Source organism: Bos taurus, chromosome 3 (genome assembly GCF_002263795.3).
Source record: "Bos taurus isolate L1 Dominette 01449 registration number 42190680 breed Hereford chromosome 3, ARS-UCD2.0, whole genome shotgun sequence".
Lineage (NCBI taxonomy): Eukaryota > Metazoa > Chordata > Mammalia > Artiodactyla > Bovidae > Bos > Bos taurus.
The window spans coordinates 54,642,181-54,649,256 of record NC_037330.1 but is presented as its reverse complement, the minus strand read 5'-3'; positions in this window follow the sequence as shown (position 1 = coordinate 54,649,256).

Below are 7,076 nucleotides of genomic sequence, written 5' to 3'. Positions count from 1 at the left end.
GACAGGGAGGCCTAGCGTTCTGGGGTTCATGGAGTCACAAAGAGTCAGACACGACTAAGTGACTGAACTGAACTGAATTCCAGAATAAGTGGTCTTGCATCTTGCTTTAGAAATTGTGCTTGTTTATCATCTAGTGCACTGAACTTTGTGTCTAGTGAAACTTTTGAGAGGAAGAGTCTCTTTTTCACATCCTCAGAGTTTCGTGAAAGACCATGGGCTGTGGATTGACCAGCACTGTAAACAGTTCAAACCTGAAGCACTTTCAGGTCTGAAATATGAGTGCAGTTCATCAGGTGTGGAAAATGTGGATTCAAAGGAATAATAGCCTTTGGGGATAAAATTCCTTGGTTTGGGGAGCTGTAGAATTGGAGAGAGTAGCCACTGAGACAAAATATTTGTAAAAATGTGCAAAATTAAAAGCACCTTGGATATTGCTGAGCACAGAAATAAATAAGATAAAAGAATAGGCATTCAGGACTATAAAATTGTAAGGTGATAGACCTTTATTGTTTATTTGGCTATAATAAGTATGTCACTCTGCTTGCAAGCTGGAGTGGAGGTGTGTCACCTGAGGAAGTTCAGCCTCAGTGTATCTGCAACATGAGGTAAAGGGATAACTGACAGTGTTCAAGCTAAACTCTCCTTAGATCTCATTTGTAAAGGAAAAAGTTATTTCTGGCTTAAGGTTCCTTTTACCATTTTTGAAGTGTCAGAGAGTTCTCATGATCAAAGTCCACAGACTTTAATATAGTTGGGTAGGAGTTTCAGGGAGAAGGCAATGGCACCCTGCTCCAGTGTTCTTGCCTGGAGAATCCCAGGGACAGGGGAGCCTGGTGGGCTGCCCGTCTGTGGGGTCGCACATAGTTGGACACGACTGACAAGACTTAGCAGCAGCAGCAACAGCAGCAGGAGTTTCAGGGGACGGAGTCTATTAGCGCTATACAGAAACAGAAAGCAGGATCTAATACAAACCGAAAGCCCCAAGTGTCTGTGCACTCATCCACCGTTAGTCTCATTCTGTGTTGTCCGTTGTTTTAAATTTTTAGGATCCACATGTATGTCACCAGGATGGTTACCTTCTCACTCATCTCCACTACTTTTTAAGAATATTGGAGCCAATAGTCATGTCACAATTTTATTACTATAGTGAACATCTTAAACTATATATCTAATTATCTTAAACTGTGTATCTTAAACTAGTCTGTCTAATTCTTGCATAAGAAGTGGTGTGGACATCTATCAATTAAACTGCTACTCTTTTTGTCTTGGTTCTTACTTCGAATGAGGGGAATAGAAACTGCAGCCATTACCCAACAAGGACAAACTCTAGTTAGGCACAAACATTTTCTTTTTCAAAGTATTCCCAAGTGTTCAATATACCCAGCTGAATTCCACTCCATCTTTTGTGCCCTTTAAATGTGCCTTAAATGATAAGCAAACAAAGGGAAGCTAATGCAGACAAATTTGGAGGAAAACATGTGAATCTCTTTTTAAAGCTATAGCTTTGTAGTTACTTCTTGTTATGCTGGCTCTGATCACAGTAGGACTTGAGTGTCCTTTCAAAGATGAGCCTTTTTTCAGATGTTGTGTTTGGGATGTGTTTGGCCACTCACATATACAGAATGAGCTTAAAATCATGTGATATGAATTCTACTGGTTCCACCACAATCACACAGTTCAGAACTAGCTTGCCCAGTAGCATTGTGGAACACTCTCAGGAGGCAATTGAGATGCCTATTTGACCAGAACTCTTGAGAGGATGGGACACCATTGTTCTGGATGTGGTCAATAACTTATGCCCAAAGTCATTATAGGATGCTGTGTACCCAATAGACATAATGCATGGGTTTGGAGGCAGTGGCACACAGTATCACTCACAGGGACTTCTTTGGGGAAATTTGTGCTCCTTGACCTTGAAAATCTAGGCCTGTGGTTCTAGAGAGGGAGTGTTTCATTGAGGGGGCACACTAACAGTACCTTAAACTTAAAGCTTAAATGCTGCCTGTTTTCTCTGGGCATCTTTTGCCAATAAAGCAGCAGGCACAGGAGAAGTTTATCATGACAATTGACTTTGATCCTCATGAAGAGGTATTATTGCTACCATGTGATGGGAGCAGGGAGGAATATTTTGGTGAAAATACTAGCCTACAAGTCCTAAGGGCATATATGTGTTTTTGCAGACCTTGTTTTCTTGGGAGCAGAATAAAAACACTGTTGTTGTTGTTATTCAGTCACAAAGTTGTGTCCAGTACTCTTGCCTGGAGAATCCCATGGACAGAGGAGTGTGGCAGGCTACAGTCCATAGGGTCTCAAAGAGTTGGATTTTCTATTTGCATTTCTACTGAGTTCTGACAATCCATCTGTAACACTAAAGAATTTTCTTAATAAATATATTCTGTGAGGACTGTGTAATACCCAGTCAACAGGCAAGAGACCCTTGTGAGCATGCTGTAAACAAGTCTGAGGAGAAGCAGTAAGGAATGTAGAGATGTCCAGAGTAGCTCACTTTTCCTATACCAAATGTTGTGTGAGAGAATGATTGTGATGCTGCCTTCCTACAGAATTGTTCAACAAATACTTGTCTAGATCTTTAATTCCATTAGCAGCTAGCATATATTTATTAGTTATAAAGTCTGGAAGAGGCCTTTCACCTGGAGCTTTGTCTTGAGATGAGTATAACTTTATTCCAATAGACGACCACTTAGGACTGATCATCAGAGCAATGCAGGTTCCTTTCACTCTGCTGTAATTGTCCAGTCCCTTACTCTTGACCCCTTTGTTTCTCTAAACCATGATCACTTCATGGTGGAAGCATGTGTGCCTGTTTCTTGTTTGCATTACTTGCTATGTGTGTCGGAGAGACTTGATGGGGAAGCAGAACTCCTCACTGACCCCTTTACCAGACCATCCAGACTTCCAGTATTCAGGGCATTCTTCTGGTGACACCAGAGTGTCTTTGGGGACTAGACAAGCTGCAGGACTTATTCCAGAGAGTTTGGTTACAGAAGTGGCAACTGAGTGTTAACTCACATTCCTTAAGAAAGCAGAGTCATCTGCCAGATGCCCCGGTCTGTCAGCGTGTGGGTGTCATATTCAGTGAGAAAGGCAATGGCACCCCACTCCAGTACTTTTGCCTGGAAAATCCCATGGATGGAGGAGCCTGGTAGGCTGCAGTCCTTGGGGTAGCTAGGAATCGGACATGACATGACTGAGCGACTTCACTTTCACTCTTCACTTTCATGCATTGGAGAAGGAAATGACAACCCACTCCAGTGTTCTTGCCTTGAGAATCCCAGGGATGGGGGAACCTGGTGGGCTGCTGTCTATGGGGTTGCACAGAGTCGGTCACGATGGAAGCAACTTAGCAGAAGCAGCAGCAGCATCAAAAGTATAGTTTTATTTCAACAGAAGCTCCTTGAACAGCTGCAATTATGATGACAACTGGAGTATTTCCAATTACAATATCATTGTTCATGGGTCAAAGGTGATGGCTTCATTGCCGGATCGTTTTCTTGCAGAGAAGTTCAAGGAACCCAGAGCACGTGGGGTGTCCAGTCCCTTCCAGAGAAAAGCAGCAGGTTCAGATGGGTGTGCATGTGCTTTCCAACCAACTCCTTTCGGTTGTTGTTGTTTTAATTGTGGAATGGTTTCCAACTCTTTGCAACCCCTTTGACTGTAGACCACTAGACTCCTCTGTCCATGGATTTCCCAGGCAAGAATATTAGAAAAAAAAAAAAAGAGAATACTTAAAATGGGTTTCCATTTTCTTCTCCAGGGAATCTTCCTGACCCAGGGATTGAACCCTTGTCTCCTGCATTGGTAGATGAGTTCTTTACCAGGGAAGTCCATCCTTCTAGTACTAGTTCATAAAACTGTTCTTGATTTTGAGTGTCCTGGGCAGCAGTTAGTAGAGTAAGGAAATGGCAGTCTGTGGTTCTGATGAGTGGAAGGTCATGTATTTATCCACATACATTGTTTGAACACCTGGGGATTATGAAAACCTGGGCTTTGCAGGGGAGATAAATATACAGTGAAGATCATCAAGTAGAAGAGATCATCAGGCAGTAGGGGAGACAGAATATCAACAGGTTATTTCAATATCAAAATTATATAAAAATCCTGTGGTCAGAGTGAAACATAGTATGATGGCAGCACACAGGAGGGACACCACACTCAGTTCATTCCGAGTACACGAGTCTAGCATTGAACAGCTGACAAGAATACATAAAATGTTGAGTTGAAATGGAATGAGTCTCCTTTGAATACATGATCTTTATAAATGTGCAGGAACTTTGAGGCCATTCCAGCCTACATTCCAATAGATTTTACACCTGAGAGTAGCTTAGGGACTAGGGCTTCAAAGCCTTGATGACAACAATGTCAGGATGCAGATCTAGTACTGTTTCCTGCTGTAGTAAGCAGATTCCTCCTCTGGAGCTGACTTTTTATTTCTCATAGTGTTTGATACTTTCATCCTGTCATGAGAACCATTCCATTCCATATATTGTTATTTTTATTTCATTAATTATATCTTTTTATTTTTGAGTAGGTAATAATTCATGCAAAATATAAAACCCACAGAGGAATATGTCAAATGGACCTATTTCTCCTCTTGTTTTTTATCTCAAATATACAGGTCCATTCCTGTTGTGCTCAGGGATACCAGTTTCTTTCCTATTTCCAGAAATAGAGGAAAATGTGTGTATATGCTGATTATGTGTTAAATCAGTAATGCAACTTACACACTTTCTTTATCTTTATTTTTTTTCACTCATGATATATCTTGGCCTCTTGATGAAGGTGAAAGAGGAGAGTGAAAAAGCTGTCTTAAAACTCAAACTTCAAAAAAACAAAGATCATGGCATCCAGTCTCATCACTTCATGGCAAATAGATGGGGAAAAAAATGGCAACAGTGACAGACTTTATTTTCTTGGGCTCCAAAAATCACAGCAGATGGTGACTTCACCCTTGAAATGAAAAGATACTCACTCCTTGGAAGAAAAGCTACAACAAACCTAGACAGCATGTTTAAAAGCAGAGACATCACTTTGCCGACAGAGGTCCATATAGTCAAAGCCATGGTTTTTCCACTAGTTATGTATGGACGTGAAAGTTATACCATAAAGAAGGCTGAATGCTGAAGAATTGATGCTTTCAAACTGTGGTGTTGAAGAGGACTACTGTTGAGAGTCCCTTGGGCAGCAAGGAGATCAAACCAGTCAATCCTAAAGGAAATCAACCCTGAATATTCCCTGGAAGGACTGATGCTGAAGCTGAAGCACCAATACTTTGGCCACTTGATGCAAACAGCCGACTCACTGGAAAAGACCCTGATGCTTGGAAAGATTGAGGGCAGGAGGTGAAGGGGGTGACAGAGGATGAGATGGTTGGATGGCATTATCAACTCAATGGACATGAGTCTGAGCAAACTCTGGGAGATAGTGAAGGACAGGGAAGCCTGGCATGCTGCAGTCCGTGGTGTTGCAAAGAGTTAGACGCAACTGTGCAGCTGAGCAACAACATCTTGGAGACTGTCTCACCTTAGCACAAATAGAATCTCCCTTTTCATTTCAGTGACTGTAGAGTACTCCTGTGTAAGTGTGTCCCAGGATTTATCTCACTAGTATGTGACAGAGGGACTTTAGAGATGTTTCCAGTCTTTTGGGATTACAACAATCCCCTCAATAAATATACTACCACACATTCCATTTTCAACTTGGGTACATAAATGTTTAAGATAAATTCCTAAATGAGAACTTGCTGTATCAACAGTATTTTCACTTAAGGTTTGGTATATATTTGCATTAATCTTCACTCTTCCTAGCATATATCAGAGATTGCCAGTTTCCTGTCACCCTTGCTGGCCTATGTCCTGTCTAAACTACTTTCTGGTCCAGCTGAGAGGTGACACAGGTCCCTCCTAATTTTACCCCTCATGTCTTTTATTATCAGTATAATTAGACATTTATATTCTCATGTTTTTACCCATTTGAAAAATGTGATTGTTGCTCTTCCCTCACTGACGTATAAGGGCTCATTATGGCTTAAAGAAATCATCTCCATGCCTGTTCCATGGAGACTTTTCCTCTTATGATTTCTTTTTATACTTTTCTTAAAACTTTTCTATGAATCAACCATTACCCAATAACTTCTTCGCCATTTATTTAAATTAATTCAATCAAAATTAGGACTTCCCTGGTGGCTCAGATGGTAAAGCATCAGCCTACAATGCGGGAGACCTGGGTTCAGTCCCTGGGTCAGGAAGATCCCCTGGAGAAAGAAATGGCAATCCACTCTAGTACTCTTGCCTGGAAAATCCCATGGATGGAGAAGATTGGTAGGCTACAGTCCATGGGGTCGCAAAGAGTCAACTGAGCGAGTTCACTTTCACTTTCAATCAAAATTACTTAGATATTTGGATATCAGGCCCTGATTCTTCAGTAATAACATCTTTTTTACTTTTAAACTTTTCTGTTTTGAAACTACAGTGGCATATTTCAAAGGTTAGCAACTATTATATGAAACCCTTTATAATGTACTTAAGTGGAATTGTCAATTCTTTTATTTATTTATTTTTCTAGATATTTAGTTTATTTATTTATTTATTATTATTTTTTTTTTTTACTTTACAATATTGTATTGGTTTTGCCATACATCAACATGCATCTGCCAAGGGTGTACACGTGTTCCCCATCCTGAACCCCCCTCCCACCGCCCTCCCCTTACCATCCCTCTGGGTCATCTCAGTGCACCAGCCCCAATCTTCCTGTATCCTGCATCAAACCTGGACTGGTGATGCATTTCTTATATGATATTATACATGTTTTAATGCCATTCTCCCAAATGATCCCTCTCTCCCTCTCCCACAGAGTCCAAAAGACTGTTCTGTACATCTGTGTCTCTTTTGCTGTCTCGCATACAGGGTTGTCGTTACCATCTTTCTAAATTCCATATATATGCATTAGTATACTGTATTGGTGTTTTTCTTTCTGGCTTACTTCACTCTGTATAATAGGCTCCAGTTTCATCCACCTCATTAGAACTGATTCAAATGTATTCTTTTTAATGGCTGAGT